Source organism: Apodemus sylvaticus, chromosome 8, assembly GCF_947179515.1.
Source record: "Apodemus sylvaticus chromosome 8, mApoSyl1.1, whole genome shotgun sequence".
Lineage (NCBI taxonomy): Eukaryota > Metazoa > Chordata > Mammalia > Rodentia > Muridae > Apodemus > Apodemus sylvaticus.
This window is the reverse complement of record NC_067479.1, coordinates 95455151-95472856: the sequence shown is the minus strand read 5'-3', so window position 1 is coordinate 95472856 and position 17706 is coordinate 95455151. Positions and strand designations below refer to the sequence as shown.

At 36.2% G+C, this 17706-nt stretch overlaps 1 protein-coding gene across 2 annotated transcripts in view; it reads left to right on the top strand.

Annotated features, from left to right (window-relative positions):
• The window catches only part of Ankrd28 (ankyrin repeat domain 28), a 133985-nt gene that overhangs the window by 28436 nt on the left and 87843 nt on the right, over positions 1–17706 (top strand). The gene's annotated exons all lie outside the window — the stretch shown is intronic.

Sequence of the window (17706 nt, the reverse complement as noted above, 5' to 3'; positions counted from 1 at the left end):
TCTAAAGACTTTTTTGGTCTTTTTATGCCCTAAAAATATTAATATATAAACTTATCTTCAGGTTGTGTGGAAAGGTATATATGAAACATGTTTTCATGTTTAGATGATAATTTTATCCTTTAGCCTGTTACTATATAAATATTATAAAACCTGAAATTTCAAATCTTCAAACCCTTCCAGTCGTAAGCATTGTGAATGAAGAGCATTCAGCCTACACCACATTTTCTCCATCTATCCATCTATAGTTGTTGAGCTTGATGCCATACCTTGACTTTCTGAGTAGTGCTAAACACAGTGCAGATATTGACATACTATATTCTCATACATGCTCATTATACTATTTTGTATATGTACCTTATATTACTGCTGGATCATATAACAGCTCCATTTAATTTCTTATATCTTCTAATCTTTGAAATTTTACTTGAATGTGTGAGAGAGGGGTCATTGTTGGATGTTTTCCTCTGTTACACTCCCATCTTATTTTTTGAGATAGTCTCTCACTGAATCTGGTACTGAACTATATTAGTCTTAGCAGTTTGGTAAGATTTGCTGGCCAGCAAACACCAGGAATCCTCCTGTCTTCCTAGTGCTAGGATTAATAGCAGGAAATGAACCATTCTGTCTGGCTTTTGCATTGTTGCTAGGATTTTGAACTCAGACCCTCAAGGTAGCCTAGCAAGTAAGTTCTGGTATTTTTCATTGTTTTGGGTAAGTTTGGTACTAATTGTTTTGTTTTAAGAATAGTTGTACTAGAATACACTCCCAGCAGCAGTGTGCGGAGGGTCTCCTATCTGCATGTTCTCACACCACTTATTTTCTTCTCTTTGGTAGTAGTGGTTATTTTTACACACATGAGTGATGGGTACAATACTTAGTGGTTTAATTTGCCTGATTTTTAAAAACAGTTTATATATACAGTGGTGTTTTGCCGCATGGATGTCTGTCTGAAAGTGTCAGGTCCTGGAGTTACAGACAGCTGTGAATTGTTGCCATGTGGTTGCTGGGAATTGAACCCAGGTCCTCTGGAAGAGCAGTCCAGTGCTCTTAACAGCTGAGCCATCTCCAGCCCTTATTTCCCCGGCCGGCTCTCACTGATGAGTTATTTGGAATGTCTTTACGTATAACTGTCATTTGTACATCTTCATTCCATGAATGTTTGTATACTCATTTCTTTTTGCTTACCTTATTGGTTTCTTTATTTGAGACAGCCTCTCACCCAAACTAGCTTAGAAATCATTTCTTTGAAACAGTCCTCTTGTCTTTGCCGTGTTAATATAGGAGAGTTTTAAAAAAGAAAATGATTTATAGGTATGTCTTGCTTACATAACTGATGGACAATCTTTCTAGTATTAATTTATATCCCATATAATAATCGATCTCCTTTGTACTCTTATAGCTTTCTTTCAAACTGTTGTCACTTCTTACTTGGATTATACAATACAATAATTTTCTGATCATTGTACTTATATTAGCCACATGTCCTGCTTTGCAACAAAGTATGTGACAAAAACACTTAAAAGAGTGGTTTATTTTAGCTTAGAGTTCCAGGGAATATAGTCTGTCACAGTGGTTCTCAACCTTCCTAATGCTGTAACCCTTTAATAAATTGCCTTTATTTGTGTTGCTACCATAACTGTAATTTTGCTGTTTTGAATAATGTAAATATCTGATATACAAGATATGTGATATGCAACCCCTGTGAAAGGATCAGTCAACACAACCCCTTCACCTCACCCCGACCCTTACCCCACCAAAAGGGTTAAGACTAATAGGTCAAGAAACACTGTCCTGTCAAGGAAGACGAGACGACCTGAACAGGATGTGCTGGTCACGCTGTGTTCACAGTCAGGAAGTAGACAGAGATGCATGCTGGCGTTTCTCCCGCCTTCTCCTCTGAACCCAGTGTAAGACCCTAGCCATGGGGATGCCTGCCACTCACAGTCTGGGAGGGCCTCAGACCCTCTGTTAACTTAGTCTAGAGAATCCTTCAGAGACAAGCCCACTCCCACTCAAGATTAACCGTGGCAGTAGTCTTTTCCAATCATACCCTACTGTTTATTTTTTGTAGTCAAACCAGTCAGAATGTACTCGGAAATGCTTTTTCTCAAGTTGAAAATTTAAAGTAAAATATATTCAGTAGAAACTTAAGTTCTTATTGCCTGGAATAAACAGGTTGAATAGTTTACCTTTTTTCCCCCCTTAAAGAGTAAAATCATTCCTTATAAAAATAGAGCTGTACCATTATTTTTCCTTAAGTAGCCACTTTGAACGTACCATATAGGGCTGGAGAGACAGCTTGGCAGTTAAAAGCACTGGCTGCTGTTCCAGAGGACCCAGTTCAATTCCCAGTACTCACATGGCAGCTCTGTCTGTGTAACTCGAGTTACACTGTCTCTGTAACTCTATTTCAGGGGACCTAACAGCCTCACCTGGGCATACATGTAAACAGTACACCAGTGTATATAAAATAAATAAGTCATTAAAAAAAGAAAGCTTATATTATTTTTCGCAAATGCTATATTTATATAGTAATATAACAGTGTAACAAACAATATATACTATCACTTTTATTTACTAAAAGGTAAGATATACTTTATCTATTCTAATACTTCTAAAATTTACCTGTTACTGTTTTCTACAGTTGATGTTATTATCATCCAGATAAACCTGTTTTTTTGCTCTGTTCACATTATGTATATGTAATTACAAAATGTTCAGTGTTGAGCAAAACATGCTATGATAGGTATACTATTTGGTATACTATTTTATCTTCAGCATTCCTGAGATTGATAGGAAGCAGAATTACTGGGATTACTCACTCTCTTTCTCTTTCTCTCTTTCTTTCTCTCTCTCTCTATATATACACACACATATATAAAAAGATATGCATATGTTGTACTATAGTTTTTTCAAAGGGGTTGTAGCAATTATATTGCTGCAGGTAATTGTTAATTCCTTTTTACTTCCAAATTTGCTAAGAATTGTTTTAAATCTACAATATGATAGGTGTATATCAAGTGCTATGTAATTTGCATTTTCCACATTCCTAGTGAGACTATGTTTTGAATTTATTTATTTATTTATTTATTTATTTTTTGGGAGGGAGGTTGCTTTTGATTTTTCAAGGCAGGGTTTCTCTGGCTGCCCTGGAACTTGCTCTATAGACCAGGCTGGCCTCAAACCCAAGAGGCTTGTCTACCTTTGCCTCCTGAGTGCTAGGATAAAAGGCCAGGGCCACTACTGCCAGGCTCATTTTGGATGTATTTTTATCTTTGGTGAATTGCCCTTTTTCTTACAATGTAGATGTTGCGTAGTTACTTTCCTATTGTAATAAGGACAACGGGACCAAGAGAAGTTACATGAGTGGTTTCAGGGAGGTGTTGTCCATGATGACAGAACCAAGGCACGGCAGCAGAAACAGCTAAGAACTTTGAGTCTCTAAGTTGTAGACAGAGCTAAATGGGAATGTTGTGAACTTTTGAAACCCTGAAGCCCACCCTCAACAACATACTTGCTCCAACAAAGGCCACCTCCTCACCTTCCCAAGACAGGTATTCACCTATGTGAGTCTATGGGAGCCATTTTCATTTAAAGCCCCTCAGCAATCACTAATATATGTCTTTATTTGTATCTGTGTCTATAGGCAATGGATCTGGTTGGCTTTGCCATATCACAGCAGGTGGCTTGTTTTCTTATTTTGTATAGGATTTTTTTGTTCAAAAAATTTAATTATAATGTAATACCTGTTGATCTTTTTGCACTCTGTTCTTGTGTAAGAAACATGCCAAGGCCCCAAGAATATTTTTTTTCCTGAAAAATCCTCCCAGGATTCTTAGACTCTTGGAATTAGTTTTTTATATGTTGTCTTAAATCTAGCCAATTCACTCTATGCTTTTGTCTTCTATGTAAATTTAAAAAATTAAAATGTCATGAAAATCTTTTTGAATCCCATTGAGATCATGGATTTGATTTGGAAAAATGGTAATATATTCCTGGAAAAAAAACCATTTTTGTTCCTAAGTATTCTTTATAATGGCAAAGACATTCTCTTCTGAATTGTTTGAGTGTTTTAATCATGAAAGCATACTGGATTTTGTAAAATTCTTTTTTCTTTGTATCAATAAGATTGTCAGTTTCACCCTCATTTTGTTAACATAGTGTGGCATTTAAAAAATGTTAAACTGCTGGGCATAGTGGTGCACTCACAGAGATCTGCCTATCTCTGCCTCCTGAGTGCCGGGACAGTCTGGTCTACATGTGAGACCCAGAACAGCCAGGGCTACACAGAGAAACCCTGTCTTCAAAACACAAACAAAAATGTCCTTAGTTCTAGGGCGTTTAGTAGATCTGGTGTAATTTTCTACAGAGACAAGTATGTTCTCTGCTAGTGAAGGCAGTTGTGGCCTCTCCTTTTCCAAGCTGTGTGAATGTCTTCATTCCTTTCCACAGTAATGCTATGCTGTCCGTTGACTAGACGGTAAGAATAAAGCAAAACAGAAGGACTGTGGTGAGCCTAACTTTGCTTTTTGTGTAATATTTTTTCATTGTAACTAAAATTACAGGTGAAAGAAAGCTATCATCTTTGGTTTTGTTTCTGGTTTTTGGCTCTACAGCCTTTGCTATCTGTTCTTCACTATACTGTTCTGTATAACAAAACCTAAGTAAAAGAAATATATGAGAGACTTTGTATACGATCCATAAACCCCCCCCCCAAAAGTAACTTTGTTCATTGACGTAATTTTAGCATATAAGTAATTATGAACAAGCAATCAGTTGAATAAGTGTTTGTGGGAATAGACTGTTAGAAAGCTTGATTTATGTATTTTTATTTTGCTGTGTTACTTCATAAGCATCAGGAGAGTCACATACTTTTGAGGTGACTGCATTGTGTCTGCCAATGCTGTAATAGAAGGCTATGTTTAATCAGATTGAGCTTGACTGAAAATGTTAAAATCATTACTATGGAAGTTGAGTGTGTTGGCTGGCACATGCCAATAATCTTAAAAAAGGGTCCAAGGGAGAAGGATGAGAAGAGTTCAGGGCTGAGCTGGTCTTGTTTATCTACATCACCAACAACCCCAACCTCTAAAGTTGTCCTGAGTAGTGTTGAGTGGGCCTGTGATCCCACTGCTCTAGAAGCCAAAACAGAAGGGGTGTGAGTTTGAGGCCAGTTTGAACAACATAATCAGACTCTGTTTTTTGGTTTGTTTTTTTGTGTTTCTTTTTTTTAAGATAAAGAACTATGAAGCTTCTCATTCATTTGAAACTTCTGTTTAAAATACAAGATTGGAAAAACATTTTTGTATTGGTAAAACTAATAAAATAAGTACTAAAGAGTTTTTCTTTTGTATTTGCTGCCACCAAGTGGCAAATTCATGACATTACCAAGTTTGTTACATGTCTAGACAGTGTATTTGGTTTTAAATAAAGATTCACTATATAGCTCAATGTATACTTGCAGCATACCTTGGGCTAATTTTGAACTCACAGCGCCTGGACTGGTAGGATTTATAAGTGCATGCCAACATAGCCAGCCACTCTGATACTTTGAACTAGCTTGATTTGTTCCTACTTTACCAAACATATCTTACCTTCTTATACCAGAGCTATATAAAATCATTTCTGTGTTCCTGGTATTTTGCAGAGGAACATTAGGACATTAGCAGCTAGTGTTAACAAGGATAGTTGAAGAATGAATTTCCTAGTGTAGTATGAAAAAATGGTCGACGCTATTTCATACAGGCTTGGTTCTGACATGTATTCTTTAATGATAGTATACATGGGAATTATATTTTCCTGATTTTGCTTATTTTGGAGATAAGCCATTTTGCTAAATTAATTATGGGGTGATTTATTTTTATCCCATAAAACTGTTATATAGGAATATATAGCATTCTTAGAAGCAAAAGAAACTCAAATGTTCACTATTCGGAAGTGGATTGCTTACCACATTGATGTGCTTTTGTGTAGAATCTGATGTAATCATTCAGAGTGTTAGAGCGGGCTTCATGGAGCCATGGGTATGTCCCTCTCTTCAGAAGCACACTTACTCTTCTGACCATGCGGCTGTCCTTAACGCTCAGCTTAAAGCCATATTAAGACCCATTCTTAATAAACTCCCATTTTGTTTTGAGGGGAAGAAACAAATTAACAAAATACATAATTGGAAGTGTCTAAAAACATATACAGAGAAAATACCTAGCAGTATTTAAGTTTTAAGTGATAGTATGCTAAGTTCTTAAATTTATATATTTGAAATTAGTGTTTCACACATTAATATATAAGCAATATTTTATACATCACTGATAGCCTTTTAGGACAAACCATGTATAAACAAATTGACAAGGTGGCTGAATATGTTATCAGAAAGTATATACAGGATTTTTGCTTGTGTGTGTTTTTAAGATTTAAGGTAAATTTGTTGCAACCAGTTTTGAAATATGAAAGCCGCCTATTTTGGGTTTCTTCAAGAATCCACTAAGAATCAGTTTTTATATAAAGGCAGTCTCTAAAAATATTTCCCTTAAAAATACATGTGTATATATGTGTGTTTTTGTAGTGTGTGTGTGTGTGTGTGTGTGTGTGTGTGTGTGTGTGTGTGTGTGTGTGTAAATACGGCATGTATCCATCTGTAATTCTCGTAGTTGGAAATTGGAGGCAGGAGGATTGAGGATTTGAGGCCAGCCTGGACTACATAGAAAAACTTTGTCTCAAAAAAAGAGTAACAGGAATAAAAATATATATCCTATACAAATTAGTTTTCTTGATAGAAGGATGAAAACTAAATTCTGAATCAGTAAGAAAAAATCAAAGTAAACTTTGTATCATTTAATAACTCAGTGTTTTCTTAAAGCATATAGCTCTCTCATATTCTTGTGTTTGATTTCTGTTTTCTGTCACAGGCTTGTAGAACTCAAATAATAGAACTACAGCTTCCATAGGAATATGGAAAACTGTGGGAATTCCTGTTAGGGTAGATTGTGTTCAGTAGTCTCGTGTAGTAATCCTGTCAACCTTTGTAATTGGCAATTTTGTTGCTACTTACTCCTTCTTATTACTTATCCTTACACATAATTACATGTGAATTAATAATTAATGTCAGCCCCATTTGGAGACAGTTCATGAGCCCTGTATTGGTTGAAGATTTCAGTATGCAACTTAATAATTCTGGTGGGTTTTCAGTGGGAAGGGGCCTATAAATCTTACTTAATGCTCTTGGAGAATCTCAGAGAAGAAAATACTAAGTAGCTGATGATAATGAGCAGTACTGCAGTATCTGTTTTATTTTGTCTTGTAAAACCAATAAATATTTGCATCCCGTTGCCCAGCTGTCCGTTACTTTTCTCATATTAAATGTAGTACATACTTCAATCATTATCAGCCCTAGTAAACACAGGAGGCTTCAGTTATGTAGGCTCTCTCAGACTACAGAGGAGAAGTGTCAGACTCAGGGCACTAGAAAGGCAGTGAGTTGATAATTGTGCTGCTGTTTGTTGAACTACACATTTGAAATGGAAACATACAAAAGACTTTGTAGTCATCAAAGGAAGAAGCTTGGTTTAATAATGTTGCTTTGTAGGTACCAGGCAGCAGTTTGCTTGCTGTCTTCTTGTTAGATGTCTTGTGCTCTCTACACAGTAGTGCTGTGTAATGATAAATAGACGCAATACAAAATTGCTTTAAAACAGAAAAATACCCTTATTGGACTTTTATTTAATATGCGGTTAATTTTATTTAACTTCTTTTTAAAGAATCAAGCTGGTAAGTTAGGAATGGGAAGCTATTATCTATCTGTTTTCTCGTAGGATATACATTATTTGATATATTAAACTGGAGTGACTATGATTACAGTCAAAAGATTCATGTTTGTGATACATAACTGATGGTGAATCTTTACTTAGCTCCCTTTTAAGGAATCTAGATAGCCTTGCATATGACCTCTATTTTCTTTTGTTCCTGTGGCACCACAGATGCACTCCCAGTCCTTTCCTTCGCACCTCATCTCTCTCCTCACCCCTTAACCACCCCCCCCCCCTTTGAGACAGGGTGTCTTTGGATAGCCCCGGCTATCCCTGAACTCACTGAGTTCTGCCTGCCTCTGCTGTGGTGGGCCACCATACTCAACTATTCTCTCCTCACTTTTAAAGCATGTTGAACTGCTAATTTGTTGTTACCCGGGTGATTGTTGATAACTAGGTTTTCACTGCCCGACTGGCCGGGTAGTGGTGGCACACGCCTTTAATCCCAGAACTTGGGAGTCAGAGGCAGGCAGATTTCTGAGCTAGGGGCCAGCCTGGTCTACAGGGTGAGTATCCAGAACAGCCAGGGCTACACAGAGAAACCCTGTCTCCAAAAAACAAAAAAGCAACAACAACAACAACAACAACAAAAAAAAACAACCTAGGTTTTCACTAGAAATTCTATGCCTCATCTACTTTCTGTTATTCATAAACCACTTTATAACTCTAATTCTTTACTCAGCCCAGCCTTTGAGAAATAGATGGGCAAAAGAGAAAAGCAAACAAACAAACAAACAAAAAACCTATTAGAATTTATCTAGTAAATGATTTTAATTGTAAAAATTACACCAAATGCCAGATTACTAATAATAACACACAAAACACACACACACACACACACACTTTGTCTGTTAATAAATAAGTCTTCAAGACTGAAGACTGAATTTCCAACTTGCTTTTTGCTATTATCCTTGCAAAAGTTGTAGTTCTTACTTTTTGCCACTGGGTGGCGCATTTGCATTGTTATTACAAGCCTTTTCTAAATTTTTATAAGGGAACCATTTGAAAATCCATAATAAAATTAAGGTGGCAGGATAGTTTGTCATATGGTTTAAGTGAGTTTAAACAGATTTCCCCCAAAATCTTGTGACACTATGCACTTGGAGAGAGAGAGAGAGAGAGAGAGAGAGAGAGAGAGAGAGAGAGAAGAGAGAGAAAGAGAGAGAAAGAGAGAGAGAGTGCTTTGATAATGTCTCATTGTGTAATTCTAGGCTAGTCATGAGCTCTTGGCAAAACACCTTCCCCAGAAGTCCAGTGTTTAGAATTATGGACATGTGCCCATATACCTGATTTTTTTTTTTTTTTTTTTACCCTCTCAAGGATAGATCCTTGTATGTGAGTGGAATGTTTAAGACCTATGCCTTACTGTATTTTCTAATATAATGTTTCACTTATCACCTTTACAACATTTTAGATGTTTTGAAGCTGAGAGTGGTGGGATATGCTTTTAATCCCAGAATTCAATAGGTAAAAGCAAGAGAATCTTTGGGAATTTGAAGATCTTTGGTTTACATAGTGAGTTCCAGGACATCTAGGACTACATAGAGAGACCACATCTCAATAAAACCAAAGAAAAGAAAAAAAAAAAAAAGATGTTTTGATACTATAGATGATAGCTTCATCAAACTAAAGACCTTATACATTCTAGGCAAGCTGTCTACCCTCAAGCACCAGATAATAGTGTAGTTTAAATGACATTCAAGAAAAAAATTCGCTTCTTAAATTATAATAGTTTAAATATAGGAAGCTCTGGTTTTAAAAGCTGTCCTTAATAGTCATTTTGTCTTTTTCTCCTGTCCCATAGCCATTTATACCTTTATGACAAAAACTTTTACCAGGTGGTGGTGGTGGCGGCGGCGGCGGCGGCGGCGGCGGCGCACGCCTTTAATCCCAGCATTTGGGAAGTAGAGGCAGGCGGATTTCTGAGTTCGAGGCCAGCCTGGTCTATAGAGTGAGTTCCAGGACAGCCAGGGCTATACAGAAAAACCCTGTCTCGGGAAAAAACAACAACAACAAAAAACGTTTTAATAAATACTATATTTATATTCTGCTTTTAAAGGTACCAGATGGTTTATTGACATTTCTTATTTGAATGAGTTGAGTAGTTTGGTGTCAAGAACAAGGTTGTAGTTCAGAGAAGAAAGCAAGCATAAAAGACTACCTGCCCATCTTGGAATCTGCTCAGATTATCTGAGAGAGTGTGTGTTTGTGGTCACGTGAATGCAGGTGCTCTCAGAGGTCTCAGATCCACCAGAGCTGGAGACAGGCATCCGTGAGCTCCCATGATTGGTGTTGGGAGCAGAACTTGGGTATTTTGCAAGAGCAGTTTGCCTCTGGGCCAGGTTTCTAGAACTATTTGATAGTTTTTAAGGAATAAACTTGGAAGGTTTTATAACCCAGTAAATGTAGAAGAATGGTTCTCAGCCTTCATAATGCTACCTTTAGTATAGTTCCTCATGTGGTAACCTCCAATCATAAAATTATTTCATTGCTACTTCATAACTATCATTTTCCTTGTGTTATGAATTGTAATGTAAATATCTGGTATGCAGGATATCTGACATGCAGTCCCTGCAAAAGGGTCGGTTGGCCCAAAGGGGTTGCTACCCACAGGTTGAAAACCACTTGTTTAGAGCATCACAGTAGAATAGATGAAGGGCTTTGGCTTGTTGGGTTACTTTTTAGCAGTGAGTCTTAATATAAGCAGTCTTTAAGTTTTGGTAATGGGAACTGTTGTCAGTTAACCTTTCTGGGCCTTACTTTTCTTAGTTATAGGATGATATTTCAGTTCAGAAAATGAGAGTCATGGCTTTAAGGAGTATTGTTACTCAGAAGTAAATATGTGAGCTGTGAAGGTGAGAATAGATAAGCCATAATCCTGCTATGGCTTAATTGATCTGTTGTTGCTTTTTAAAAACATCAAAAGCTAATATAAGAAACACACACACACACACACACCACCTGCTCCTGGGCTTGGGAGTCTAGGTCAGTGGTAGAACACTTACCTAACATGTGGAAGACCTGAGTTCAATCCCTACTCAAACTTTCTGTAGTAACTAAGACTATCTTACACATTCTCTCTCTGCCTCTGTATGGATATTTTCTCTCTCTCTCTCTCTCTCTCTCTCTCTCTCTCTCTCTCTCTCTCTCTCTCTCTCTCTCTCTCTCTCTCTTCCATGTAACATTTATAAGTATTGTGTTGTGTTTTTAGAAATCCCTACAAAGGAGCAAATATATAGCTCAGTGGATAGAGTACTTCCTTAGCCTCTGTAAGGCTCTTGGAGTTCTTCAGCACTGCAGGGGCAGAGGGGATTTTAAATATCAAATACATGTGTATTAGTGGCATATGTTATATTTTAAGTCATTCTTTGATTCTGCACTAAGGTGGTTTTCATATTCTAACTGATGCTCCGTAAGATCTTCCTATGCGTGCTCTGTAAGTTTTGTATTATTGATTTATGTCAAGTCAACATTTTAGCAAGTAGAAATGCTAGCTAAAAAGTTTAAAGGTGTATTTATTGTTATTGATAGCTGTAGGCAGGTTTTTGTTTGTTTTTTCCTCTAGAAAACTTGTTCTAAGTTTCCATCTTTCACTGTCTAACGATTTCTGGCTTAGAATTCTACAGTAGCTTACTCTGCTATAGTGGCAGTTTGATTTTAGGTTACCTTTTATTTTATGTCCACAGTGAGGGTTTTTTTGTTTTTTTTTTATGTTTTAATTTGGTTTTCACTTTTCAATTTGGTTTTAAATATGTACTTAATCATTTTGCAGATTAAAATGTTTTTGCTATAATATGGCACTTATGGCCCTTCATGTCTTAGCTTCTAACTAATTATCTACCTCATTTTGTATAGTCCAATTGTATATTCTGTAGATAGAGAGATCGCCAGGAAGCATTCTAGCCGAGGGGACAGCACATATACAAAGGCAGAGCTGTATAGAATGTCATGTTGTATTTTAAGTGCAACAAGGGGCATATATGAAACTTAAGACAGGGTAGTAATGGAAGTTGTTTTGATTGTGTGTGTGTGTGTGTGTGTGTGTGTGTGTGTGTATTACACCTCATAGAGGTCAAAGAAAACTTGTGGGCGTTGGTCCTCTCCTCCCCTCACATGGGTTCTGGGGATCAGGCTTAGGTTGCCAGCTTGCTATCAAGTATCTTTACCCACTGAGCCTTCTGTCTGGCTCTGAGACAAATATCCAGATGAACCAAGCGATATCCAGATGTCATCCAAGTGATATCTGACAGGTGCAACAATGAGAAACAGAAAGGTCACCCAATTAGATGGCATATGCTATAGGCAAGTATATTGGTAACATTTGCAGACGGAAGGGAAGGACTAAAAGAATGCTGTCATTGCCAGTCTTTCCTCTCAACACAAAAACAGGTATTCTGGAGCTAACACTGAATGGGAACAAAGCAATAGCCAACAATAGAGAAGACCTCTAGAGAAGCGTGAGCTTAGGGAAACTGAGTATTCTGTTTTAACAACAGAAGGTAAAATGTCCTTTTTAGGGTAGTATAAATGGAAGAGTTATGCATAAGAACTTTATGGTCTTATTCAGAATCTAAATGAATGCTTTAATAAAGTCTGCCTTTATTTCTTTTCATTAGAGTATAAGCAAAATGTTTTTAATAAGGCTAAATAGCAAATAGAGTCTTTTAGAATATGCCTAGTATGCCAAAAGTAAAGGAAATGAAAGGGAAAACTGTTCTAATATGTATACACTACTACTATATTTTGAAAAGTAAATTTATTTCTTCATGTCTCAAGAAGTAGATTGAAAGTAAGCCAAGCTACTTGAAGCCAGTGTCAATTAGAGGATCTTTTATTTCCTTAATGTATTGTTACTCTTAAATCTCACCTTTGATACTAGTTTTTTGTCTTATTGTTTTGTTTTGCTGTCTTGTTATGTAGCCCAAGCTGGCCTTGAGTTCATTTTCTTCCTGCTTCTGTCTCTTAAGTGGGATCATAGACATGCATCACAATACCTAGCTGAGTGTGAGGTTATTCTAAACAGGCTAAATTCTGCCTCTTAAAAAAAGACTAAATAACACTGAAGAGATGGCTCGTTGGTTAAGAGACTTAGCACTCTTACAGCAGATCTGGGTTAACTTCTTATCACCCACATGGCAGCTCACAGCTGCCTGTAACTCCATTTCCAGGGAACCCCATGTCCTTTTTCTGTTTTCCATGAGCAACAGGCACTCACATGGTATACACATACATGCAGGACTCAGGAATACACATTAAATTCTTTAAAAAGACTGAAGAAGAATTATTTACAATTCATACTGGTTTCTATAATTTGAAAATACCTAGGTAAATGTAGTATTACGTTACTGTACTTCAGAAGTTGAGAAGAACAGTTTGCAATTTAAAAACAAGTTGCTATGGTTACCCAGTGTTTACTTTTTAAAGCAATAATTACACAAAATACCCGAAGAATTTCCTCTGGTACAGAAAGATCTGTAGCTTATGTGTATGCTAGTTATTCCACACACAGTTTGAAACTGTATATATCACTTCCGTTCTAAAGTAGCATTTGGAAAATACTAAGAAAATGATTCATGTCTTTTTGAGCTGTAACAGGGTGGAGACATACTGAGCATACTATTTTAAAATTCAAGTAATGACTCAGATAGTTTAGAACATTTTTCTTATTCTTTAGTTCTCTTTATCAAATAATGCTGTACTTCTACATATCGAATTTATGGTTAAAGCAGGAAATTATTTTTCTGGTGTGTTTGTGATATAAAGTTTTTAAATACATTTTTATGACTTTAATATGCTTATAATTGTTAATTCCATTAGTTATAGCTTGTTCCAAACTTCTTAAAAACAAAGGAGATATCATATTAGAATCTATGACTACTCCATTCTTAGCCAACAACCATTCTGCAATTTTTATTGTTTTGTCGACATATTCATAATATCCAGCATCACAGGCATACCCAAAAGCTTTTTAGTCAATATAAGTTTAATCATTATACTTTAATGGCTCTTTCATTTATAATAGCGTATTATTTGTTCTTTAATATGTGGACTATTTTAAACTGAAAATACTTTATATTTGAAATAGAAGCTGGATTAAATAGTAAAGGGACTTATCACAGTAGCAGTAATTGAAATATTGTGCTTTAAAAGGTTGAGTGCTTTAGTCACTCAGTGTTGTGACCATAGGAAGTCGCTCACTTTTTCTTTTCTGCTTTTCTCTCAGTCAGACTTAGTATGGACTCTAGGCTAACTCCAGTCATAAGATACTCAGCAGACGTCACAACATCATCAAACATGCTATTGTCCAGTAGGAGGGGGCATTTCTCTCTCTCTCCCTTTTTAGGTTAAAAAAAGAGAGTGATTTTCCTAGAAGCACTACAGCTGACTCTCCTTGGCATGTGACAGAGCAAGCTGGCTCAGAGCATGTCATTTCCCAAATGAGTCACTTACTAGGTAGAATAGAATCACCATGATCACCTTACACTATTCAAGATTTCTCCAAGTCGTGTGGAATATAGAAGTAGCATCCAAACAAAACTGAAGGTAGTCTGTAAGAAGGGAGGGTCAGCGATGGTTGGCTAATTAGGCAACAAATAGCAAGCTACACGTTACATAGAAAAGTTAAAACTTCTCATTTTCTTCCAGGGTTAATTTTCCCACCAATTTATTCACAACACACCAATATAATGAGGGTTCTAGAGTTTTGTCTCTTTAAAGCTGGAGAAAAACAGACTGAAACAAAACATTGTATAAATGCTCCTGACAAGAAAAATGTCAAGTATAAGAAAACAATATATTTGTTAATATGAAATAGGAAAAATTATTCCTTAATTATTTTGGTCACATACAATGAAAATTTTATTTTCAAATGTTTCCTATTGATATATGCTATGAAAACCATCCTCCTTTCTGCATCCTCGTGATCCTAATTCATCAGTTAATACCCCTTTTAACTGTTGAATGGGGCACCTGAGCTCATTCTATAGCATGGCTATGTTAGTACTATGATAGTGATGGATATGTAGTGTCTGTGTTACATGCTGACTTTGACTCCTTTGGGTATATACTATGGTTCATATGGTTCTATTTTTAATTTTCTGAGGAACCACTATGTTGATTTCCATAGTGGCTGGATTCATTTACATTACCATCAGAAGTATATAATAAGGGTGCTGTGTTCTCATACGCCTAACATTTGTTGTGTTTGCAAGTTATTGCTTTGATTTTGGACAAGGTCTAGCTCTATACTCCAGGCTGATTCCCCAAGTCCTGGATTAGAAGAGTGTACCTTCCCTCCCCTCTGGATCCACTCTGTTTCTGTTTCTCATTAGAAAAGAGTAGTCTTCTAAGAGATAACAACCAAGCATGACAAAATGAAATAAACTATGATGAAGCAAAAACTACCATATCAGAGTTGGACACAGCAACCCATCAGGAAGAAGAGTCCCAAGGGCGGGCACAAGAGTTAGAGTTCTGTCAGGAGTCCCAGGAAAACACTAAGCCAGTAGCTATAACTTATGCACAGAGGGCCTGGTGCAGAGCCTTGCAGGCCCTGTGCCTGCTGCTTCAGCTCAGTCTGTGAGCTCGCTTGGATGATCTAGAGGCCTTGTTCTTCTGGGGTCCTCTAGCTCCTCTGACTTTCATAATCTTTCTGCTTCTTCTTCCGAAGGATTCTCTGAGCTCTGAGTAGAAGGTAGTGGTAGAGACCTTTCATTTATTTTAGATCCTCTCTCCACATAATGTCTGACTGGGTTTCTGCATATTGTTTAGGGCACATTTTTTAATTTTACCAGTTTTGCTTAATTTTTTTAAATGTGATTGACTATATAAGAACATTTAAATTACTCATGTAGATATCTTTGTATTTCTATTAGATCTTGTCTAATAAGTAGCTTACTCATGAATGAGTAGCTTATTCATGCAATACAAGTGATATTTTTAAGTTTTTAAACTTTTCCTCCAGATGTAAGAATGAATTCTGATACCACCTAGTTGTTATTGGTTTCTTTGAGAGAGAACATTTCATTAAGATCAAACAAAATATCAGTGAGGCTTGTGGAAAGCTTTATGAAGCATGCATTACCCCCCCACACACACACCTTTTTTTCTTCTTTTTAAGAGGCTGGGCAATTGGAAGGTATCATACATGCCAGTTAGAGTTGATGAATTTGTTGTATGCTGTTTACTTTCTCAAGAATGTGTGGTTTTTATTTCATATTTAAGCCTCTGGTATATGTTGCCTTTTAGTATCTTGTGTTCTTACACTGCTTATTCCTACTTATGATATAGCACCCTGTTATATTTTATATAACATCTTAGAAGATGAAGATTTTATACACATGTATTTTCTAATTATTAGATATATTACGCATAGAGGAAATAAGACACTATTTGTTCTGTTAGTGCTATGATATTTTTGGTATATATTTTTAAAATAAATATTCTTGTTCAGGATGGTTTTATGTATATTTTTAGAAGACTACAGTGTATATTAGACTTTTAGTAGAATTGTCCAGGTCTTGCCATCCTTTATGAAATTTTCTATATTTGTATAGTGCTGATGTGTCAGTACTTTGTTTTCCAATCATGGGTGTAGATACTGAGATTGGGTGCTTTAAGTTAAGCTTTACATTTTTATAGAATAAATTTTATGTATAGAATAATTGGGAAAATGTAAGTAATTGGGCTCAGACTCCTCCCCCCCCCCAAAAAAAGCCAATAAGTTGTGACATCTTTAGTCAAAGTAGAAGAATTTACACACTAGATACTTTAGAACAAGTTAAAATTACTCCTATGAAAAGAGGTTCTATTTTGGAGAAAAAACCTGAAAATGGACAACAGGATAGTACTATAATTTCATTTATGTTTCAAGTATTACGATGATATATTCGATATAAGTCTATGGAGATGAATAACATCATTTATGTTACAATATTTGCATATTTGTCTTAAAAGCATTTTATATATTTTAAATAACCACTAGAAGCAGACACGGTGGCATCTAGAGTCCCATCTATAGGGAGGTTGAAGCAGGCGGATCTGTTCACTGCAGAAATTCTAGGCCAGCCTGAGCAACATAGCAAGAACCCATGTTGTTTCTTTCTTAGATGAATGTTTTATAATTCTCAGTAGTTTTTCTTTATAATTTCTGGCATTCTTACCTATATTAAGTGGTTTTTTTTTCTCTTTTTGATTTAATAAGTAAATTAGCATAAACAAAGAATAACATTGAAATGCTCATTCAAAAATCACTTATTCACACTGGCTTGGTGGTGAATGCTTTTACTCTCAAGCACACAGATGTATCTCCGAGTTCCCAGGGCAGCCTAGTCTACAAATCCAGTTCCAGGACAGCCAGGAATACATGAAGAGCTTATTCACAAATAGATAATACTCTCTTGTTACCTAAACTTTCAGCAGTCATTATAGGTTTTCTTTATTGATCATTTTTACAACATAGAATTAAAGTTAGAAATCTTAGTGCTGATAGAAATATATGGTTTTGCATTAGGCATTTTAGTCATTTAGATGACCAGGCTTAATTTCTGTATTCTTTTTTCCATTATAAAACAAGACTGTAGAAGATTTAAAGTGAGGATGTATAACTGCCAGGATATCTTAAATACTCAAAAATAGCATAAAGTCACTTGCAAGAATACAGAATGATCAAGTTGAGGCAGAATATTTCTTTGTAATTGGAAAATATTCTTTTATTTATATAATTTTTTAAAATGTATTCACTTTACATTCTGCTCACTGCCCCTTCCCAATCAACCCTTTCCACAGTTCTTCCCCCATTCCCCTCTCTCCTTCTCTTGAGTGGGGTGGGGTGGGGGTGGGGGCCTTGGGTATCTTCCCTACCCTGGCAAATAGTCTTAGTTTGGGCAAAATGAGAAAGGTAGTG